We start from the raw sequence: 23,719 nt of genomic DNA, 5'->3' as shown, positions 1-23,719 counted from the left end.
AAAAGAAAAATGAATATTTTCCTAGTACGTCATTTCACGCTTAGAAATGCTCCAAAAATCTAAGTCACAGAGTCAAGTTACAGAGCCTTGTGGAAATGTCTCAGTTTCTAGAACTGGCCAAGCTACAAAGGGAGAAGCCAGGAACTATGCCCCAACTTTTCTGATTTCGTCACTTTATTTCATTATACTACAGTTGTTGATAAGCACACCGAGCTGACGTTTGACGCATGACAACTCCGTCTGACAAAGTAGAACTTCCCACTAAGGTTTCCTTGAATGCAATCTTTACCAACGCACACTGCCCGGTCTTACTCCCACCGACCTCCTGGATGGGTTTGAACCACCAACCTTTGGGTTAGCACGAAGTCCTTAATGGTTGCAATAGTGATTCTCACAGTGGGGTCCCTGGAACAGAAGCCACATCCACTCCCTAAGGAATTTTTCAGGCCTGACTCCAAACCTTCTGAATCAGAAATTCTAAGGGTGGAGCCAAGCAATCAGGGAATTGTGAATTGTGTTTAAGTGTGAACCCCACTACACTGTGCTGTGCTTCCTGCCAATTAGAATGTTGGTGTGGTTTTTTTTTCTTCTGGAAAACAGACAACTCAATTAATTGTTTATCAAGATATGATATTACCATGTGCAAAAAGACAATATTATCTCTATTTCTGGACTTTATGGTCACCCCATTGAATTCATCTTTGGGAAAGATTTTATATATATATATATATATATATATATATATATAGAGAGAGAGAGAGAGAGAGAGAGAGAGAGAGAGAGAGAGATTCCCCTAAAGATATATATATATATATATATATAGAGAGAGAGAGAGAGAGAGAGATTCCCCTAAAGATTATATACATATATATTCTCCCCTAATCACAAAGCCATCCTACTCGATCTAGGCACAGCTCATGCAACCTTTTCTTTGGCCCCCAAAGGCTCCCTTCCCTTTACTATTTATAACATGCTTGGGTCACTTACAAGAGAAACACACTGTCGACGTCCATATTTAGCAGCATTTTCAAAATACAATTTTGTTGTCTTGAGTAAAAAGCTAAAACAGTCTGTTAGTCCTGTAATTTCATAGGATCTTATTATTTTATATGAGTTATGATCTTTTAATATTCATGGTTTCTGAAGATTTTCTAAGAGACTTTGGAGGCTTTTATTTCTTTATTTCACACAATAAAAGGAGCCATGTCAATCCATGAGAATCCAAGCAGTCGTTTTAGATCCTCTGCACAGCTCAGTTCTTGGAGCAAGAAGAGATCTGCATGGTCTCCCTGCTCTCAGTGCTTATAAAAAGGCAATCGGAGAGGGACCAAAGCAACAACCGCCAGTATTTGTCTCAGAAGAGATCAAAGAGATGTACAAACAATGCCATCTAATAAAATTAGTAAAAGTCAAGTCATTTCATTCCAGGAGGTCTGCAAAGGGGAGACTGAACGGAGGGGGGGAGGGCCCAGTCACTCGAGAGCAGAGAAGCAACCTTTGAGAGCCTTTGGCTTCCACCCCACTGTGACCCCAGAGCGCATACCAGGGACCACACCTGCGCTGTAGTTGTTGGCGTGCTCAGGCCTGCTGGTGCAGTAGTCCCACAGCCTTGGAGGGGACAGAACCAGTGGCCAATACTATTGAGTATGCTGCGCTTCTCCGTTAACCCTTTCTGCTCCAGTTTGCATCCCGCAGTTCCCCACCGAGACGAGGAAAGGCACCGCGGACTGTAGGAGCGAGCTTCTCATTTGGACCTGGCACCACGACGTCACACACAATTGAATCAATGGTCACATTTTCCGGGTTCTTCTATCGGGCAACCTCAGCAGGCGTCTTTGGATTCAATCGGCGGGATCTTGTTCGAGACGAGCGTGTCCACGGAGGGCCAGATGTTGTTCGTCGCTGTCGGGGAACATTGGTGAAGCGCTCTTCCTCCGCTTTGTATAACTCAACGGCTGGCTTAGCACATCCTTTACTGCCTGAGCCTGGCAGCAGCTGCTCCGGGTTTATCTTCTTCTGCTGGACTAGGGTTCGCCAGTGATGTCCTCACCGCCGTGGACGTGCGGTGCGTTGAAGTCAGGTTAGATACCCTTCCACTAGGACGGTGAATCCAACATCGGCCGAGACGGTCTTGGAGCGTGTCAAACGGAATGTTCAGAGGGATCGTTAGATCCAGCTCACAGGTTCTCCCAGGGCTTCAGTCTGTACTTTAGTCCGTGAAACCATCGAGTAGCCAGTGCTGGCCGCGCCTATTCTCCAGCGCCGACACCATTAGGCTGTGATCACATGGTCTGGAACCAAAGACCTTTCCCTGTGTACGGCTTTGTCATATCGCCAACCGGTTTGCCTCCATGTTCTCCCGCAAGAAGTGGCCACTGGAGAGATGCTGGAGGCATCATCCAGAAATGTTTTTCTGAAGGTCTCAGGCGACCCCTGTGAAAGGGTCATTTGACACACACCCCCCAAAGGGGACATGGCCCACAGGTTGAGAACTGTTGCTTTACATGAATAATAAGCTTCGTGTCACCGTTTGAACTTTCTTCCATTTGGTCTAACTTTATTGTATAAGACATAGGCACTCTCTCTGCGCGGGCAGTCCTTAGGCTCTCGGCCTGGTCTAGGAAGTCCCAGTTTAGCACCTGCTGTTACTAAAGGCAGTCCACCTACTCTTTATGAGATTCAGTGTCCTGACATATATTAGGGGAAATAATAATATCAAACTAATCTCATAACATTGTTGTGCCAAAGAAAGATGTAAGCTGACAGAGTTGAAAGTGCTTTGAACACCAAACCATGTAAATAGATTGTTAGGACAAGCACTGAACATAGAGCAAAATACTTAAATGCACAACTAAGAGTTTAGACTGTCTGCCTTCAAGTCTCAGCACAGACACTTACCACCTCAATGGCCTGGGCAAGTTACTGCCCCTCTGGCTCAATTTCCTCATTCTGAAAAATAACGTGAGATGGTAGTCACAACTATCTCACAGGGTTGTGAGGTAGCATTTACTACGTGAATGTCATTGAGGAATACATTTGACTCATTCTGGCAGATTTAATTTCTTTGCTCTGGAGTCAAAGCACATTCCTTTCAATCCACTTCTACAGTGGCTATTAGCACTATAATAATAAAATAAAACACAGGGTGCTCGTTAAATTATCATTTCAGATAAATAATAACTTTTAATATGAGCCCTGGTGGCACAATGGTTACATGTTAGGCTGCTAACTTCAAGGTCAGCAGTTTGAAACCACAAGCTGCTCTGCAGAAGGAAGATGACGCTTTCTATTCCTGGAGAGAGTTACAGTCTCAGGCGCCCACAGAGGCAGTTCTGCCCTGTCCTATAGGGTCGCTGTGAGTTGGAATCAACTCGATGGCAGTGAGTTTTTGGTTGGGCCCCAAATTTCAAATACACATACTTATACTAAAAATACGTTTTTTGCTGTCTCCCAGCAGCTCTGAGTCATGGCAACTCCATATATAATGCAACGGGTCTTGCCAAGTCATCAGTCAGGATGCTTAGTCCATCATTGTCCCAAGTCTCATCTCCTAGCCCCGTATCAAATAATATTCTGTTGTGATACACAGGGTTTTCACGGGTGTTTTTTTTATTTGATTGCCAGACATTTTAAAAATCATTTTATTAGGGGCTCATACAACTCTTATCACAATCCATACCTACATCAATTGTGTAAAGCACATCTCTACATTCATTGCCCTCATCATTCTCAAAACATTTGCTCTCCACTAAAGCCATTGATTGCCAGACATTTCTTCCTAGTCTATCTTAGTCTAAAGTCTGTCCACTATGGCTAACTCTGCTGGTATTTGCAATACTGATGCTTCCAGCATCACAGCAACATGCAAGCCAATATAATACAACAAAGTTGCAAATGGGTGATAGACTAAAACGTTACTAATCTGTTTTATGTTGCCCTCTCTTAGTGACATGGTTAGGTACCAATGACCAGGATGTTAAGTCAAAATGGACCCTACATGAAAATGGAGGATGTTGACATCAGCTCATGAAACATATTATCATTATATCAATCCATAACTGCCAAATGTCATCATTACATAACTACCAAGCTGAGAATCATGGTGCAACCAAGTTGACACATAAACATGACCGTTACAGCTTCACACCTGGAGGTATATGCATATCAATAATATGCAAACTGTTGGATAAAGAGAGAGTAGATGCGTGAAATAAGGTGCTTTTAAAAAAATCTGAAATCCAAATTTAACTGAGCATACCCTCTTGCTTTGATCGTTTCTTCTAAATCTGGTAACTGCGGTCTGTTTCCCCACTAGATGAGGGAAGGACAAGGTCTTATTGGCTTTGTAACCCTAGATCCCAGCAGTGTCCCCGGCCCAAAATAGGTGCTCAATATTTCTTTGATAAAGGATTGAAAAAGAAATACTTCCACAAGAGTCTGTACCTCCCACAGAGGAGCAGCTCAGCTCCATGGCAGTTAGTGCGAGAGAGCGTAGGCTTGTCAGCCTGGCTAAATTTCTTCAATAGAATCCAATCATCTCAAAAGACAGCTCTTGCTCTTTGGTAAGTGCCTGGACATTAGAAAGCGTAGTATAAATGTGCTTGTGTTGCAGGCTGTAAAAATAGAATTTTTCTTTCCCCTTGGGAATGACAAAAGTAAGTAGTAGTAAGTTAGTGAGGTGGAATGAACTTTCTTAAGGTGGCTTTTCTACCCAAGTTTCTGTAACTCCCACCAAATGATTGGGTGAAACAATGCAAACGGGGTCTGTGTAACACTAACAGACAGCATTGGTCAGTTTTCGTTACCTTCCCACTGCCTAGAACAGTGACTCTAAACCTGTGGGTCGTAACCTCTTTGGGTGTCCAATGACGACCCTTTTACAGGGGTCACCTGATTTATAACAGTAGCAAAACGACGGTTAGGAAGTAGCAATAAACATAATTTTATGGTTGGGGGTCACCACCACGTGAGGAACTATATGAAAGGGTCGCCTCATCAGGAAGGTTGAGAACCACTGGCCAGCGGGGATGAGCCACCTGTAGTGCAGCAGCAAAAAGAGAAGCCAGAAGGTCTTGGAAGAGCCATGTCCGAGATGTCTGTATGAAGCAGCGGAGGCCGCCAAGGCCAGATGCATCAGACACGATGCCAAGGAGACTCGGAGGGGCAGTGCCAAGCTTATGGGGTACCTTCTGCTCATTTGGCCCGAGACTGTGAATTGTGGGACAGAGCAACAGGTGGGCTACCTCCTGGCCCAGGGAAGCAAAGGCCAAAGGACCATGTGGGCCAGAGAGAGACTTGGCTGCTGGCTGAGGAAAAGTGTTACTAGGAAGTAATGACTGTCTGCTTACTCTCCTGACTAGTGGGGACCTATTGACTTCCCTAACAAACCCTCTTCGTTGTGAGTATTGTCTGGGTGTTCTTGGTGGCCATTGCAATGCATTTGTGAACCCAGCACAGTGGCAGAGTGGTGTGGGAGGAACGGTTGGTGTCAGAGCAGGTAAAGAAGGCTGGCCCATGGAGGCATGGAAAGCCAGTGAAGGTCAGCTATGGCCCTCCAGTGCTGTTTATTGCAGTTCCTATATTGCATTCCCAGCGGGATGCAAGCAGTTAATATGTTCAGCTACTTACTGCACGGTTGAAGGTTCCAGCCCACCCTGAAGCACCTGTGAAAAGAGATTGGGGATCTACTTCTGACAAATCGGCTAGCTAACCCCTTATGTAAACCCTATTTAAAATCATAAGTAAAAAACATGGTTCTGCTCTGACATTAAGGGGTCATCCTGGTATTGACAAGGGTCACGGTATTAGAAAATCTGACATTTATTCGGAATTCATCAAGACCTTTCTATGCACTGGGCTATGAACGGGAGACACAAAGATGCTGAGACACAGTCTATGTTGTTTGCTTTCATGTTTGATGATTTAAACTTAAGAGAAGAAAAAAGAAACACGGGGCAAATATTGACATTTAACGAAGAATTGGATCCTTAAGAGCCTCACGGAAGTTTCCACAGCAGAGACGCTTTCCCTTGTCTGTGCTAGTCTCAGGGCTCCACAGCCTCCTTTGAAACACAGAGTGAAGTATTTCGGTTTCCAGGCTTCTCTTCCCTTCTGACCCCTTGAAAGCTCAGCTATTTTGGCTAACAGACGAGTCAAACCCCGGGAAGCACCTTCCTCAATATTAAGCATCTATTTTTCTTTTAGTGCATTTTGTGCTAAATCCTTCTTTTGAAACTGGATTCTTTCCTGGGATTTATCAAATGAGGAACCTTTGCTACCTTATCCTGGCTCGTAAATCTCTATACATTATCTCAAGAATTGTTCTGACCTTAGGTTTTGATTAAGCGTGCACAGAAGACGGATGGAGGAAGAAAGGGCCCATAGGAACCCAGGGCGCGTCGCGTGCCTTTGCCTTCAGAACAAATGAACACCCCCATCCATTGAATCACAGCTGCTTGTAGAATTGCAAGAAATGTTTAAAAAAAAAACAAACAATAACTTGGTTCCACAACCAGTCTTTAGCAGTCATTGCATGGGGCTGAGTCAGGGAATTACAAGCATGAAAAATTAATCAGTCCAAACAAAGCCATGCGTTAAAAAATGGGTGATCTTCCCAGGTGAGCAAAGGGGGTTGGATGCCCTCCTTACTTCACACAGTGTGAAGGGGAGCCATGCACCGAGGTGTAGCTCCTTCGCACTTCCCCAGACACATATTCTCCTTCCCCTATCTTTGAAGTATCTCACTATTCGCCTGCGGAAATAGTTTGAAACATTGCAAGTCTGGTTAAATGTTAATTCAATTGCCCAAGATCTTCAGATTCCTAAAAGAAGGCAGGAAAAGGTGTACTGGCATTTGACCTTGACAGGTTTATTCGCTAAACACATTTATGCCAACGTTTCATGGTAGGAACGGGGAAAAAACTGAATCCTAGAAAAAGTGAGGGTCTTTCTTATCCAATTGGATTTGAATACCTTCGCGGGCACTCCCGGGCCACACACTAACCTAGCACATAGACACCGGGCCACCAGTTGATGGGTTGTCCATTTGGGCTCATGATGGCAGAGGAGAACCGTGCTCCCTAACATTTAAATGGGCTGCTTTTCAGATGTAGATCCCACGCTGATCTTCTGAGTCACGTCTCAGTGGACTTGAACCTCCAACATTTCAGTTAGTACCCAAGTGTGCTAACAGCAACTTGCACCTCTCGAGAACCCCCAAAGGCACCCCCCCACACACACACACAAAATCAAGCTCACTGACATTTTGTTGATTCTGATTCATAGTGACCCTGTAGGACACAATAGAACTGCCTCCTCTGGGTTTTCAAGGCTGTAGATCTTTGTAGGATCAGAGAGCCTCATCTTTCTTTCTTAGAGGGGCTGTGGATTCAGACTGCTGACCTTGCCGTCAACACATAATCCACTATGCCACTACAAAACGTTCAAAATTATGTTTTTAAAGTAGGCCTCGACCTCCTTGACAGGAGGCCAGTGACACTCATTACAGAGCTTCTCAATCTCCCTGAATACTGGGACCCTCACTCGAGTATAAGCTGAGGGGGCTCTTTCTGCATAAATACTGTGCCGAAAAATTCAGCTTATACACGAGCATAAATGATAGTTTAAAAAATAAACCGAACACACATTAACATGAAATACATGTTTTATAAACATAACTATTTTAAAGGGGAAAAGTTCCTGAGAAGGATGGCACTATTTTGTATTTTTGCAAATCTCTTTAATGCTTAATTCTTATATATTTCTACATTTGAACTGTTACAGTGTATTGCTTTGGTTGAAGAAAACATACAGTTCAGGCTTACAAAATCAAGTTTCTTGGGAAAGAAATATCTTAATAGTGTTTTAAAGTCTCAAGGGCAGTGAATTAGTTCATGTGGTTCTGGTAGCCAGAGTCTCTGATCCCCATCAAACGGCCTTGCCCTGCCTGGATCTGGTAAGAAAGTGAGGGAAGAGACCAATAAGATTCACCTGCAAGTAATTGTGAGCAGGAGTCCCTAGAGTGCCATCCTGCTGTGTATGACAGTTTCTAACTGTCCCTTTGAGAAGCAAATGGAGTCCTGGTGGTGTAGTGGTCAAGAGTTGGGCTGCAATCTGCATGGTCGGCAGGTCAAAACCACCAGCAGCTCTGTGGAAGAAAGACCAGGCTTTCTGTCCCTGTAAACAGTTACAGTCTCAGAAACCCACAAGGGGTCACTATGGGTCAGCATTGATTTGATGGCAATGAGTTTGAGAAGCAAAAGGAGCGACCTCATGACCAAGAGGAGCCAGGAATGGAGCGTATCCTATGGACCAGATTCCCGCAAGGCAAACCTCCTGGATCCAGGAGACAGTTATAACATCAGCGGAGGAGCAGCGGAACCAGGAGCCAGAACGTGGAAGTGAATGATGGACTTCCCAACGCACGGAGCAAGTAAAGATGAGTGCTTCTGTGCAGAAGGCTACTTTGCAGAGGGTGGTGCCTCTGGGAACTTAATTCAGAGAACTGGGTGCTGACCCACGGGGCTTAAGCAGAATACCTCTGGGTTGAGGCTTATAAAAGAATGTCCTTTGGTCATTTATTAGCCGACTTGACAGGATTTTGTAACAGGTTCTGATAACCAACTCAACCATTAGCATTTCTCACTTGCATTACAACATGTACAGATCTTTAATAAACCCATTAATCATAAACTTTGTCTGTGAGTTCTGAGCAGCCATTGCAATGAATGGTACAGCTTAGAGATACAGCAGCGAAGATTAATTAAGACATTACAAAAGTAATTGTAGCTATTCTTTAGTAATACCCCCAAACTCTACGAGTGGTAGTTTTTCAATAAAAGCTGCCCTGTTGGCTATGAAACCGTGTCAGTGACCGTTATACACTCTTGCCTTAAGTCCGTTGATCTGCCTTGTATTTGAATGATCCTTCAAAATGCTATGCACAGTTTCCCAATCTTATTACTTGTGTAGAACGTATAATGTATACCTGCAGCCTGGCTAACTTTGGCCTAACAACCGAAAGGCCCAAACTCTTGGGAAAATCACGTGCTCATAAATAATGAGCAGGGTTTATTGCCCCCTGCCACCCACAAAGCTTCTTCTATGTCTGCAGGGATAAGTTCTCAGGTGTTCCTGATGGCTTTCTAGAAGACTCCACGGTCACCAACTTATCACACTTACGGCATCAAGCCATTTGAACATCTCTTGTTCTAGTTTCACAGACGCAAAAGAAACCCCATTGCTCTAACTTCCTGGCTCTCGCTATGTAAGCCCTGGGCTGTTTTCCTGTTCAAAGAACCTCCTTTCCACTTTTTATTTGGATGCCGCTGGGGTCACAAAGTGTTTGGTCCTGCTCAAATAAACTCATCATAAATTTAAGATCTGTCTTAATCTCTGAAGCTTGCATTGACAATTGGTCATCTGGAAAGCGTTGGCTCGCTGACTTACAGAGCTCTTCCAAATGTTGATTCGTTTCATTTGACAATATCCAAAACATCACATTTGCTCTTGTCACCACTGAGCGCATCAGAAAGTTGGTCCGTGTTGGAAAGCTACTTGAGTTTTCCAAACTTTTGACCATCACTTAAGAACTTGAATGTTAATGTCGGCCACAAGCACTGCCACTTATTTTTCTTCCCACTTGTTTATTTTTGAGAAAAAATGTTTGCCAAATTTTAACTAATCAGAGTTTGTCAGATGCTCATTCAAGTAAAAATGCTGTTCTAAAAAAATTAGTTTTCAAAGCTGCGCCTCCAGCTTCTACATCAGTTGCACAAATGCTTTGTCTACGACAACCAATCCTTCAGTGTGAGGCTAAAAGGCTTCAAGCAATTGTACCATTTTATTTTGCAATATATGTATCAAAAGACATGCACCGAAGCATAAAACAGGAATAAAATCAATTCTTTTGACTGCCTCATCAAGAACTTCTTCATTAATTAACTTTCACTGTTTATTTTTCCTGAAAAGGTCATAAAGTCCACTTTGTTCGTTGAGGGCCACTGCTGGGGTTCATGCTAAGACACCAACAGTTTCACCTACTATTATTTGTGCAGCTAAAGTACAAATACAGACAGTGGCAAGACAAGAAGCATCTTCTTAATTATTACAACATCATTTCAACCTCCAAGACTCACTGAAAGTAGCCTGTGCATCCCACCACACTGATCAACCATGCCCAGATATGGGAGGCACTCGTATTAAACTTTGATTTTATAATTATCTTCACTTTACCTCTTAGAAGAGCCCACTCATCTGGTTGAGGCTATGAGAATAATTTTCCATTTGTCAGTTAGGTGTAGCTTTGTTGACGAGTGGTTACGCGTTGGGATAATAACTGCAAGGTCAGCAGTTCAAACCACCAGCCACTCCTTGGGAGAAAGATGAGGCTCTCTACCCCTATAAAGAATCAGTCTCAGAGACCCACGGGGGCAGTTCTACCCTAACCTGTAGGGTTACTCTGAGTCATAATCCACTCAATGACAGTGAGTTTGAGGTTTTTAAATGTATTCTTCTAGATTAGAATTTGGGGTCAACTGGACTAAAACTTCTTCTAGAAATGTTGACATGGAAGGAAAACCTAAGTCATGATTATCTTCAGCTATTATGGTTCCTGGCTGAAAAGCACTGTGTTAGTAATAGCATGAAGAGAGTATAGAGTGGAGTCAGAGTCAGCCAGCAAGAAGATACTGAAGACCTCCCAATAAAACAAATGCATGGCCTTCAAGCCATTTCCTCCTCCAAGTGACCCTACAGAGCAGGGGAGAACTTCCCCAGGGGTTTCCAAGACGGCCACTCTTTACAGGAGTAGAAAGCCTCCTCTTTCTCCCGTGGAGCAGTTGAATATCTACTGTGCACCAAATACTGTTCCGGGTACAAGAAATACACCAATAAAAAAGATAAAATCCCTGAACGCATTGCATTTACATTCTAGGGCAAGAAACGGCAAAAAACAAAGAGGTCTATGGTGCAATGACTGGCATAGTGTAGTGAAGCCCACTCAAGCAGGGTCAGGGGCAGATTGTGACGGGGGCTGAGTACGGGGGCCCATGATGATGGGACTTGGGGTAGGTGCTGTTTTAGACAGGTAGTTACCCTGATGTGACATGAAGCAAGACGTGAATACAACGAGGTGTGAACGTCAAGGACAAGAAAGCACTCTGCAGAAGGAACTGGACCTGTACTGCCCCGAGAAAGCGTCGAGCCTCACTGGTTCGATCCTCTGAACTGCAGAGTCTTGGGTGGCTAGAGCAGAAAGCAGGGAGGCCGTGAAGGTTCTGAATAGTCTAATCACACGATCTGTTTGAGTGTTTTCAGAAGCCATGACCCCCCCACCCCCCAACCACAACTGTGGAGTGTTCAGTACAGGAAGGCCAGAGAGAAGTGAGGAAGCTCCCTAGAGGGAGGCAGAGCAAAGGGGTCCAGTGCGGTAACTGCTCTGGAAGCAAAATGGACAGGATTTGCTGAGGGCGAGCGCGCTGACTATTAGAGAAACCGCAGACACCTTTGGGGTTGAGAAAGCAGGTCCCTGGTGGTGCCATTTACTCTGAGAGGGAAAACTGAAGTGTCAGGTAGGTCAGTCGAGAGTCCTGTTTTGGATAGACTACAAGTGAACTGTCTGTTACATACTCAAGTGGATATGTTGAATAAACTTTTAAATGTATGAATCTGGATTGGAGACAGGTTTGTGGCAGCGAGGATAGAGCTGGGGCTGGAGAGAGCAATGAGAGTCATCAGAAGGGACATGACATTCTAAGTCAAGTTTCCAGCTGAGGCCAGGAAAACCCGGGGAACCGAAGCAGACACAAGCGAAATGCACAGACGTCGTGGAAAGCGGAGGGCCAGGCCACAGTGCTTAGGAGAGCAATGGGTGGTATACAGATGTTTGTTTCCGCAGGCCGCCTTCCCAGAGCCTCACAAACTGGGTGTTTTGAAATGGCAGAAATATGTATATTCTTTCACAGTACTGAAGATTACAAGTTCTAGTCTTTGAATTAAAAAGTTAAAATTTAAAAAATTTTAAAAGGCATTGCCGTCAAATTGATTCTGGCTCATAGTGATTATGTGGCTCATAGAACTGCTAAGGGTTTGACCACCAACATTTTCACTAGTAGCCATGAACTTAACCACTGTGCCAACTAGACCACCTGCACAATACCAATACACCTTTGGGAAGCCATTGTTGAAAACAACAAATGAGCAAAGGAGTGATGTGTGATTCCAAGACCTAGGACACGGTGGGTGTGGGCCGGGATAGCTTAGAGTGATTGGGGGCCACGGTGGATCAAAAATGACAAAGAGATAAAAACTATTTTGGAAAGGTCTAAAACATATGGATAAAGGTTTTTGCCTTAAGCTTGCAGGCCAACAAAATGCCATTGTCACTAACCGGTACCGAGAAACCAAAGACAGTGAAAGCGTGCTGATGGCAGCTCTGTGCTTTATGGAGCCAGGAGGGATTCCACTTTGAAGACCACGTAAATCTGATTGCATTCCTCAAAGAGTCAGCCGAAGAAGAAATGTTCTACTTTAGTAGCATGAAAAATTCCACCCCATCACGTTCCAAGAAAAAAAAAATCAGCATGTGCATTTCAAAAATACCACGTCAGTTTGGATCTTTTTCCTGCGATCGTATAGGGATAAGGAGGGGACAGGAAACCATCGCCATGCAGCCCTTCAAAGCAGATGGAGGTATTTGGAGTACATGGCAGTGTAAGCCCACATCCAAACCACATGTTGCCTCTCCTTTCGAGCGCAAAGGCATCTCAAAGCATGATTCATGGCAGCGTGTGCCCTCAAAGCCTTCTTGTCTCCCTAGTCTTAAATGGCATTTAATTGGTTCACATTTTAACTTCAGTTGAGAGTAAGAATGTGTATTAAAGAGATAGAAGGCTTTCTCCGGAGGGGATTGTGTTTCAGAAAGGGAAGGTCATTCTAAAGCACTAGAGGAAAATGCCATGCCCCTGAGTCTGGAAGAATACTGCAAAAGACAATAGGCTCAAACTGAATAATGACCGCTGCCCTGCCCCCACCCCCACAATATCCACATCCTGATTCCTACTATCTGTGAGTGGTGGCAAAAGAAATCGTGATGATGTAATGAAATTCAGTTTTGAGAGAAGGAGATGATCCTAGATTATGTAAGTAGACCCAATATAATTTTAAGAGTTCTTATTAATTCACTGCCATCGAGTCAGTTCTGGCTCACAAGGACTCTATAGGACAGGGTAGAACTGCCCCCTGAGTTTCTGACATTGACTCTTTAAGAGACTAGAAAGTTAGTTGCTGCCATTTTCTCCCAAGGAGCACGGGGTGAGTTCAAACTGCTGACCTTGCAGTTTGCAGAACAATGTACGACACCTCCGGGGCTCCTGCAGTCCTTCTTAGAGAGAGGCAAGTGGGTCAGATGAAAGCAGAGAATGAGGAGATTTGATGACAGAAACAGAGGCAAGAAAAGGGGAGAGAGAGAGAGAGAGAGAGAGAGAGAGAGAGAGAGAGAGAGAGAGAGAGAGAGAGAGAGAGAGAGAGAATGCTGACTTCAGAATGGAGAAAGACAAGAAATGGAAGCCTCTCCTAAAAGATAGAGAGGTAAGGAAATGTATTCACCTATAGAGCCTGAAGAAGAGGCATAGATAGCCCCACCTTTTCGACTTGACTTCCAGAGTGCTGGGTTTTATGTTGTTCTAAGTCACTTGGTTTGTGGTAGATTGATTACAGAAGCAATAGGAACCAGAACCCTCATTGGCATGAAGGGAAAAACAAGAATTGCCCCCCACCAAAAAAAAATTTTTTTTTTTTAAGCCAGACATTTACATGCTCTTCTGGATACTCAACTTTCCATCATCTATAGAAGAGTTGAACTTTAGACTTAAAAGGAACTCACAGTCCATTTTGCCCAACAGCCCGAGGAATGAAGGGACCCTGTGCAGGCACTCAGCATAAAGCCAGCCCCCAGGACAATGACACTTCACCTAGAGCCACTCCTGGATGGCGTTCACATTCAGCTACCTTCTCCCTGTCTTTGACCTCCAGCATGGATGACCTGCAATGGGGTACCTCTGAGACAAGTCTCGTGGTCCCCTTGCACACTCTACTGATCCTATCCCCCTGCAAGAGCCTTCTATGGCACCTGCTGCCCCATTCCTCCTCTACTGGGGGCCTCAGACTCCTTCAATTATTAAGGACCATCACCCTTTACTCAAACTCCATGTCACCCTTAGAAATTTATCCTGCGACAAGATCATATAGAAATAGCCTTTTCGTGTGCTTTATTAACAATAGCTATGCATCTCCATTAATGAAATACTGAAAGTGGAACAAGATAACAACGGATTTGGGCACAGCAATAATTATGAAGATGGTGCAAAGCCGAGCAGTCTTTGGTTGTGCTAAATACTACACAGAGTCACTGGGAGTTGGAACTGTCTTGAAGCAACTGCCAACAGCAACCACCAATAATGCACAGTGTTATTTCGCAAAAGAAAAGATTGGGACCGCAAAACCTCCCTTTGGCCCATATCCCGCACACAACCGCGGCTCACATTGCGGCTGTCTTCTTTCTGTCTACGTGCTACGATTGTTTATCTGTTCACCAGGATCACACTGTGCATACCACTTTTTCTCTTTTATTAAAAGATCATTTTATTGGGGGCTCTTACAAGTCTTATTAAAATCCACACATCAATTGTATCAGGCATATTGGTACATATGTTGCCATCATTTTTGTATTAGCTCCTCTTTTTTCCCATCTCCCCCATGTAACTCTTTTTTTTAAAACATTTTATTAGGGGCTCATACAACTCTTATCACAATCCATACATATACATACATCAATTGTATAGAGCACATCTGCACATTCCCTGCCCCAATCATTCTCCAAGCATTTGCTCTCCACTTAAGCCCTTTGCATCAGGTCCTCTTTTTTCCCCCTCCCTCCCCGCTCCCCCCCATGTAACTCTTAATAGATTATAAAGTATTATTATTATTTTCATACCTCACACTGACCACTCTCTCCCTTCAGCAATAGTTTCTGTTGTTCTTCACCCTGGAGGGGGTGTATGATTATGTGTCAGTCATTGGGATCCGTTCCTCCTTCCTCCCCTCCTCTGCCCCACATCCCCCTACCCTTCTGGTGTCACTATTCCCCTTCCTGTTCCTGGATTCTGCGTGTCGTGAGCTCTTATCTCTTATCTATGTCTGTGTACGAGCTCCGGTCTAGTCCTAAGTGAGTTGCAGCACTGGGGTCATGATAGTGGGGTGAGGAAGCCTCAAGGAACCAGAGGAATATTGTGCATACCACTTTTTTTATCTCGTGCTTATTCCATGCACTTTTATGAAATGTCTTCCAAAAAAGTGGGAAATGGAATTACAAGATCATCCATTTTTTCACACTTTTTCGAAGCTTCCCCCCGCCCCCATCTCACATTTTTTTTAACATCTAAGTACATTTAAGAAACATTTATGCAACTCCTGCGAGTCAGTTACCTCGCTGGGCGCTCGTGATGCCGTGAGGAAATATGGAAGCTTTGACTGTAAGGGACAAGTTATTACTTATAGTGAAGCTCTCCATCATTGATTCATTCCTCGGGCAAGATCTCGACGCTCCTCCCGAAGAGAGGAACGCACCTCCCCTTTGGACTTGTCAGGCACAGGAAATGACTTATGCTAACGCTTCCTTAAGTTGGCCTAAGCTTCAGAAGCCCGACTCCAGTCAAGAAAAACTGTGGACTCACAGAGAATACTGATCAGTGTCCTTGCCATCACAAAGCATTGGGTAGCAATAGTGCAGGCAGCAGCAGCAGCCAACTCTCCTTAGTAACCACTGTGCGCCAGGCAGGAGCCCTGGTGGTTCCATGAGTTATGCACTGGGCTGCTCACCACAGGATTGGCCACTCAAACCCGCCAAGCACGCCAAGGAGAAAGTTAAGGTTGTCTACTCCCTCAAAGGCCTCCAGGCCGTGGAAGCGTTGGGCAGCAGTTGTTCTGTCCTACAGGCTCACCGGGGACCCCTCACCCAGCCTCCTGCACTGCTAAAATGTGCACAGCTAAGATTTGCATCATCAAACCTAGGAAATGACATCTAAACAATGCTACTAACGACGCAACAGACCTTTAAAAACGATCTCCACATTTCCCCCCACAAATGTCATTTTGTGGTCTAGGATCTAAGACTACACTTGGTATTTCGTATCTCTTGACTCTCCAGCCATCTGTGACAGCGCCTCCGCCTTTGTTTTTGATGGCGTTGGCACAGTGGTGCTCACAGATCAGCATGGGGTTGCTACCGACACAGTCAACTGATCAAACCCACCAGCTGCTCTGAGACAGGAAGATGAGACTGTCTACTTCCATAAAGATTCAGTCTCTATAAAATATCAAGGGTCCATGAGGGAAAGGGAATGGGGAGGGAGGGGAAAAATGAAGAGCTGATACCAAGGGCTCAAGTAGAAAGCAAATGTTTTGAGAATGATGATGGCAACAAATGTACAAATATGCTTGACACAATGGATGGATGGATGGATGGATGGATTGTGATAAGAGTTGTATGAGCCCCCGGTAAAATATTTTTTTTAATTCAGTCTCAGAAACTCCACCTAGGACTGTTTGAGTTGGCCCGACTCAATGGCAGTGAGTTTGGCTTGGTTGATTTTTCTCTGATCAGTTGGTTTGCTGAAAGTCTTTTAATTTGGGTTTGTCTTATGCAGTGTCGCCATGACATGGGGTTTGGATTGATTACTAGGCTGAGGGTGTTTTGATGGATTTCTTCATCTTAAGTTTATTTTTATTGCCCTAGTTAGTAAATACCTTGGGGAAAATATTTTGAGATTATGCAAATATCCTGTGTCACCTCAAACTCCATTAGTGGAGCACCACAGCAATAATTTGCATTGAAAAAAATTCCTGTTGGTGATTTTTCTATTTCCCTCCACAATCACTCCCTGGTTGTTATCAAGTCAATAATGACTTATAGTGACTGTGTTAGTTCTAAGTAGACTAGAGAAACAAATTCGTAGACACTCGTATGTGTATAAGAAAGAGCTTGATATACAAGAGCAGTTGAATATTGAGAAAGCATCCCAGCAAGTTCAGATCACATCCAGATAAAGTCTGTAAGTCCAATATTAGCCCATATGTCTGATATCAATCTATAAAGTCCTCTTTAGACTCAAAAAACACATGCAATGACACTGAGTGCCGGAAGATCACAGGCCAGTGGGTGGAAAGTCTTGTGGACCCAGTGGCGGTAGAAGTATCTCAGCACTGGCAGCGGTCTCCACGTGGCTCCTCCAGTTCCCAGGGCACGGGGTCTATAAGCGTGGTGACATGTATCTTGGCAGGAGAGCAACTCTCAGGGAGTGAACAGAGAAAGAGAGTGTCTCCCAGCTCCAAGGAAGAAATACCGAATTCCCAGAATCCTCCGGGGAAGGCCATGCCCACACAGAGGTCTCATTGACTATACAGTGCTTAACAGGCTAGACCCCCACCCCTTCACTCATAATTCTTTCAAATTGACAACAAATGGTATAACTACCACAGTGACCCTATAGGACAAGAAAGAACTGCCTCTGTGGGTTTCTGAGACTATAACTCTTTATAGGCATAGAAAGTCTCATCTTTCTCTTTCAGAACAGCTGGTAGTTTCGAACTGTTGATCTTTCTATTAGCAACCCAACATCTAATCACTATGTCACCAGGATTTTTCTATATTATTAATTAGAATTCTTGTATAAGGAAGTACCTTGTTAATATATTTATTGTTATTTATGTATCTAGTATGAGTTCATGGATATTTTACCCCCTTTAGGGAGTACAGGCTGACACTACCATTATTTTTTATTTTGTTGCTCAAATTGTTCTAGTTTTGATTTTTTTATCCTTCATCCAGCCTGCCCCCTATGCTCTTCTGAACAAGCTGCATGAGCCTAGAAGCAATGACATCTCAATGACAATGTGAAGCCCAAGTATCCAGATCTTAGTTTCTAAATGTCGTTGTCCAAAACCTCTAATTTTTTGCTTTTTCTTTTTTATTATTTTTAAAAATCATTTTACTGCAGGCTCGTACAACTCTTATCACAATTGATACATACATCCATTGTGTCAAGCACATTTATACATTTGTTGCCATCATCATTCTCAACACATTTTCTTTCTATTTGAGCCCTTGATATTGGCTCCTGGCTTTTTTCTCCTCCCTCCCCATCCTCCCTCCCTCCCTCCCTCATGAACCCTTGATAATTTATAAAAAAATTTTTTCATGTCTTATACTGACTGATGTCTTCCTTCATCCACTTTTCTGTTGTCTGTCCCCCTGGGAGGGGCTTATAGTTACATCATTGTGATCGGTTCCCCCTCTCTACCCCCACCTTCCATTTACCTTCCTGGTATGGCTACTCTCAATATTGGTCCTGAGGAGTTTATCAATCCTGGATTACCCGTGTTTCCAGCTCTTATATGTACCCGTGTACATGCTCTGGTCTGGCCCGTTTTGTAAAGTAGAATTAGGGTCATGATAGTAGGGGACAGGAAGCATTAAAGAACTAGAGGAAAGTTGTATATTTCATCAGTGCTATACTGCACCCTGATTGGCTCATGCCCTCCCCATGACCCTTCTGTAAGAGGATGTTGAGTTGCCTACAGATGGGCTTTGGGTCTCCACTCCACATTCCCCTTCATTCACAATGATATGATCTATTTCCATATCATTATATATAAATATTTACTTATTACATGCCTGTATTTAGACCTCTATACATGTCATTTGCCTCCTAGTTCTTTCCTCTATTTCCTTTTACTTTCCTCTTGTCTCAAAATCATGTTCAGCCTTCATTTGGGTTTCAGTAATTCCTCTCAGTTAGATTGCCCTTGATCAAGCCCTACCAGGCCTCCTACACTCTCCTCGCCATAGATTTTAGATCACTTGTTGTTCCCTTGTTCCTGGAGTTCTTAACACCCACTTCCTTTCCTCCACCACCCCCTCTCCCATGTCCCCACTGGAACCATCGGTCCCGTTGTTTTCTCCTCCAGATTGTTTATTCCACCTCTCTTATCAAGATAGACATGCAGACATAACAAGATGCACAAAAGCATGACAGAGCAAAACAAGGCAACAAAAGAAACAACAACCCCAAAAGCCAACTACAAAAAAAAAAAAAAGAAAAGAGCCTGTAAATAGTGCAAAGTCTGTTTGTTGACCTTTAGGCCTATTTTCCGGTCCAGTCTTAGTGGGGTACCAAGATCTGGTCCCAAAGTCTATTTTTGGTATTCCCTGGGACTTCTTTTCTTTGCTCCCCTTGCTGTTCTGTTGCACGCCCTTAGTGTTTCACCTTGGTGTGGTGGAGTCAGATTGGGTGCAATTCCTGCACTGTGTCTCCAGTGCTGTCCCCCATAGTGATATAGGTGAGTCGGGGACATTGTGTTTTGTAGTAAGGCTGGCCCTGTGGTCCTCTCTGTGCATTAATTGCTCTAAGCAGGAATATCATCCTCAGGGCTTGGTGGTCCAGGATGTGCTCTACTCTCTCTCCCTCCCCCTTCATTTGCTTCCGAATGCTCTGATCAGACATGTTTCTCTCCCAGAGCTATAGCTTCAGTGCTGTCCTCTGAAGTAAATTCTTCTGTGGGAAGGGGCAGCTGTCCACATAGTTGGGATTGGGGCTGGCCCCGCAGACCTCTCTACTGGTTCACTGCTTCATGCTGGTATGTTGTATTCATGTCTTGGAGCACCGGGTTGAAGACTGGTCCTTCTTTCCCTGTGGAGATATAAACAATACCTCCGCTTGGGTGGGTGTCCTATTCCCCCACTACCCGTGTCTTTTCCCCGCCTCCATTTTAGTTGGCTACCATATATATCCCTGGATTTGGTCTGGTCCCTGCCATACTACCTGGACCTCACCCCAGGAATGTATGTATACCGTAGCTTTTTCCCTATGCCCTTTTTGCATATTTAAGCTTACCTCAGCAGACTCATGTTGTGCTTGTCCTTTTGTGCTTGGCTTGCTTCGCCTAGCATAATTTCCTCCAGTTCTTCCCATATGATGATGTGCTCCTTGCATTCATCGCTGCTTTTTAGGAATGCGTAGTACTCCGTTGCATGTATATACCACAGTTTTTTAATCCATTTGGAAATTTGTGTTGTTTCCAACTCCTTGCGATTCTGAACTGTGCTGCAATGAACATTGGAGCACAGATGTCTGGCCGTGGTTTGTTTCTTGCCTCTTCTGGCTATATGCCCAGTAGGGGGATAGCTGGGTCGTATGGTAGCTCAATGTCCATCTGTTTTAGATATCACCAAATTGATTTCCATAATGGCTGCACATACATACAAATGTGCTTGACATAATGTATATATGTTTGGATTGTGATAAGGCTGTACAATCCCCCAATAAAATGATTTTTAGAAAAGAAACTGATGCTTTTATATATGTGTTCTATATGTCCTGCCCACCCCTGGAAGCTTGGGAAAGTGGGGTATGTGAGCTGTGAACATCACAATGCGAAAGAGTGGGGAAAAAAAGGTCCATAACAAGCTGACCCAGACTGCAACTACCGCAGAAGAAACTAACATCTTTTGTACACCCCACACCCCACATCCATCAACTGCCTGGCCTAGGATTGAGCAGAATTAAAGTTTGCATGAGGAGACTGGGGAAGGAAGGGATTTCCTTGTGGGATTCCATTGGAAGATTTCATGCTTGGGCCATTTTTTAAAATTTTTATTTTAGTTACACACCTTGGATTATATGATCTGGCACAAGAGTTTAGATCACATAATGGGAAATGGCTGCGATGTATTGGGAGGTCTTCCATGAAACTTACCTGACCCACTCATGCCTCTTTTAGAAGCCATGTAGGCCAGAGTAAATGAGGCCCTCGCGAAGACCCTGATAGGTCTTTGCTGCAAGGAGACCACAGAGCAGCATGCAGGGAAGTCTGGGACCCAGGCCCATGGAGTTGTGGGCAGGATTTCTGATACTTCTCAGGGATGACTTGGGAAAAGGCCTCCACTGGTCATACCGGACTTCCATACTTGAAGCCTCAGGCCCTTTTCTCACGGCAGGCGGATTTGAAACCTGCCCCAACCTGCAAGTGTGGTGTGGAGAAGTCCCAGTGAGGCAGCCCAGGCCAGCACTGCTCGAAAAGTGCCTCCTTGGATCTCTTCTCCCCGCCTCTCAGCAACCAGACACGGCTTTTCCTGCCACCAGTGTGGAAAGATACCAGGTCTGGAGGTGGGTGGAGGGCTCAAAGACCTCCGTTAGGTTTCAGACTAAGTCGTATGAGTCCGACATAGCAGTGCACACTGATAGGCCCACCAATAAAATGCTGCTTTTCTGGCTTTCTTCTCCATTCATACTTCCCTACCAGTGTCCTCATAGTTTTGAGCAAGTTTGGCTAAAAAATAGGTTTGAGCTTTCCTTGAGTCCAAGGCAAAATACAATAATAATAAGTCTGAATCCTGTCAGGTTTTCTCTCAGCATGGAGCAGTCCTTTAGAAAGCAATTTAATCGTTTGCATTAGGACCAGCTTCTTGTTTGACGTAGCAGTCCCAACTCTGGTAATGCAACGTGAAGAAATGATGTTCAACACAAGATTCCGTGAACATCTTTGTCGACAACGGTATTTTGAAGGGGAAAATGAAAGCATGCAAGGGTCTCACAATAAGAAATCCTTTAAAGGAATTGACTTCACGGACTACAATACATTGCTGTTCTTATTAGGTGTGATTGAGTCTGTCTCACACCATGAGGTCGAACAGAAAGAAATACCACCCAGTCCTGTACCATCTTCACAATTGTTATGTTTGAGCCCATCGTTTCAGTCTCTGGGTCAACCCATCTCAGTGGAGATCTTCCTCTCTCACTGACCCTCTACTTGCCCAAGCACGTTGTCTTCTTCGAGGGACTGATCTCTCCTCTCCAGAGTACCGGGACGTGAGACAAAGTCTTGCTATCCTCCCTTTTTAGAAGCAGTCTGGTTGTGATTATTCAAAGACATGTGTTTGTTCTTCGGGCTGCCCATGGTCCTTTAAACATTCTTTGCCAACACCTTTATTTCAATGCACCGATCTTCTTTGGTCTTCCTCAGTCTTTGTCCAACTTCCGTATGCCTATGAGGGACTGAAAATCCTACGACTTGAGTCACGTGCACTTTAGTCTTCAGAGTGGTGCCCTACATATTCATTAAAATGATTATAGGGACACTAGTTAAGACAAAAGCACACACACTCAATAAAAAAAAAAACTGTTCTCAGGCTAAGAGGACGTGGTTACCTCTGTAGAGATGGTGGGTTTGTTGGGAGTGAAGAATATAACAGTGTGCTCAGAGCTGGTGAATGTTCAGTGTCATTCCCAGATCTTTTATTACGCTGAATGGGTTGATAACCTTGTATAGAATTCAATTATATCAACTCTTAGAGGCTCTGCAGTAAAGACTAGTTGACGTTCATTGCTTTGAACTTGGTACCACTTTATTCCGTCTCCAAATTCGGTGCCCTGGATTGGTACCATCAGTGCACACGTCTTAAGTAGCTGAGTCACCAAACTGCCTTGATCTTCATTTGTCCAAATAGAGCGAAAACGTAAACATTTGTTCACCCTTCTCAAAAATAGTATCTGAGTTAGGATCCATTCCTCCTAGATAACTACTTTTAATAATGCCTTAAACAGACAGCAAGCTTAAAACATTTAACTGCTGCCCTTTGGGGAACGCTGAGTGGGGAGGGGAATTGCACATGGGCCTGGATTTCCATTCCTTCATCCCCTCACCCCACCCCCTGCCCCTATCTGACTTCTGTCCCATTGCACCCATACGGTGAGAGACGTAAAATAAGTGAATAACTTCTCATCCGAATGGGAAGCGGGGGGGACTTGGGACAAAAGCAAAGCCTGAATCAAAAACACCAACGTGGAGTTCTATCAAGATTGCTCAGCAAGCAGCCAACAAGCGCAAGTGAGAAAACCGTCAAAGCCAGGACCCCCAGCAAGTCTGACACAGCATGCCAACTTTTGGAGGCTTCTTCCCTTTCACAACCTAACACCCGGCTCCCGGTCAAGGTGGAGCTGGGACAGTGGTGGGCCTCTCCTACGGAATCTCTCCAGGGAGTGGATTGGGGTTTGTGCTCCCCTCACTTCCTTTTAGAGGGAGGTCTTGGCATCTTCAAAATGGAAAGCCTTTTAGAGCGAGGTCCACGGGAAAGAGGGATGTACGTCAGCCCTGAGGTCAGAGTGCATCAGCATTTCTCCATAGAAAGACCTTTCTATTGAAGGCACCACGGTGGCTGCAACAATGGTCTCCATGGTCGAAGCGGTTGTGACGCGGGGGCCCGACAGCAGTGCGTGGTCTGTGGGACACGGGGGCGCTGAGAGTCAGACTCCACACAGCAACACTTCATAACATTTCCATCGCTGGCAGCACTGTCAAGTAAGCAGTGGGCTGCTACAAGGTCGGCTGTTCCAACCCACCAGCCGCTCCGAGGGAACACAGCGGGACTGTGTGCTCCAGCAAAGACTCACTGCCTCGGAAATCCTGTGTAGAATAGCTAGGAGGCAGAATGCGCTTGGTGGCAGGGACTGGTTTTCCTGTTTTTGTGTTTTTTCATTGATTGACATAGATATGGGATCCGTCATAACGTTGACTCATCATGAAGTGGGCGAAAAAGAAGCAAGTGTGAGAGGCGTCAAGGTGAAGCAGGGAGGCAGCAAGAAGATACTGTGGGTGAGGAGCAGTT

General features: G+C 44.5%; 1 pseudogene; it reads right to left on the bottom strand.

Annotated features, from left to right (window-relative positions):
• Window positions 1-1,822: 1,822 nt before the first annotated feature.
• LOC142460989 (adenylate kinase 4, mitochondrial pseudogene) lies at window positions 1,823-23,288 on the bottom strand (annotated as a pseudogene).
• Between the last annotated feature and the right edge of the window lie 431 nt (window positions 23,289-23,719).

Source organism: Tenrec ecaudatus, chromosome 11 (assembly GCF_050624435.1).
Source record: "Tenrec ecaudatus isolate mTenEca1 chromosome 11, mTenEca1.hap1, whole genome shotgun sequence".
Classification (NCBI taxonomy): domain Eukaryota; kingdom Metazoa; phylum Chordata; class Mammalia; order Afrosoricida; family Tenrecidae; genus Tenrec; species Tenrec ecaudatus.
Note: the sequence above shows the minus strand (reverse complement) of the source record. Positions and strands in the feature narration are given on the sequence as shown.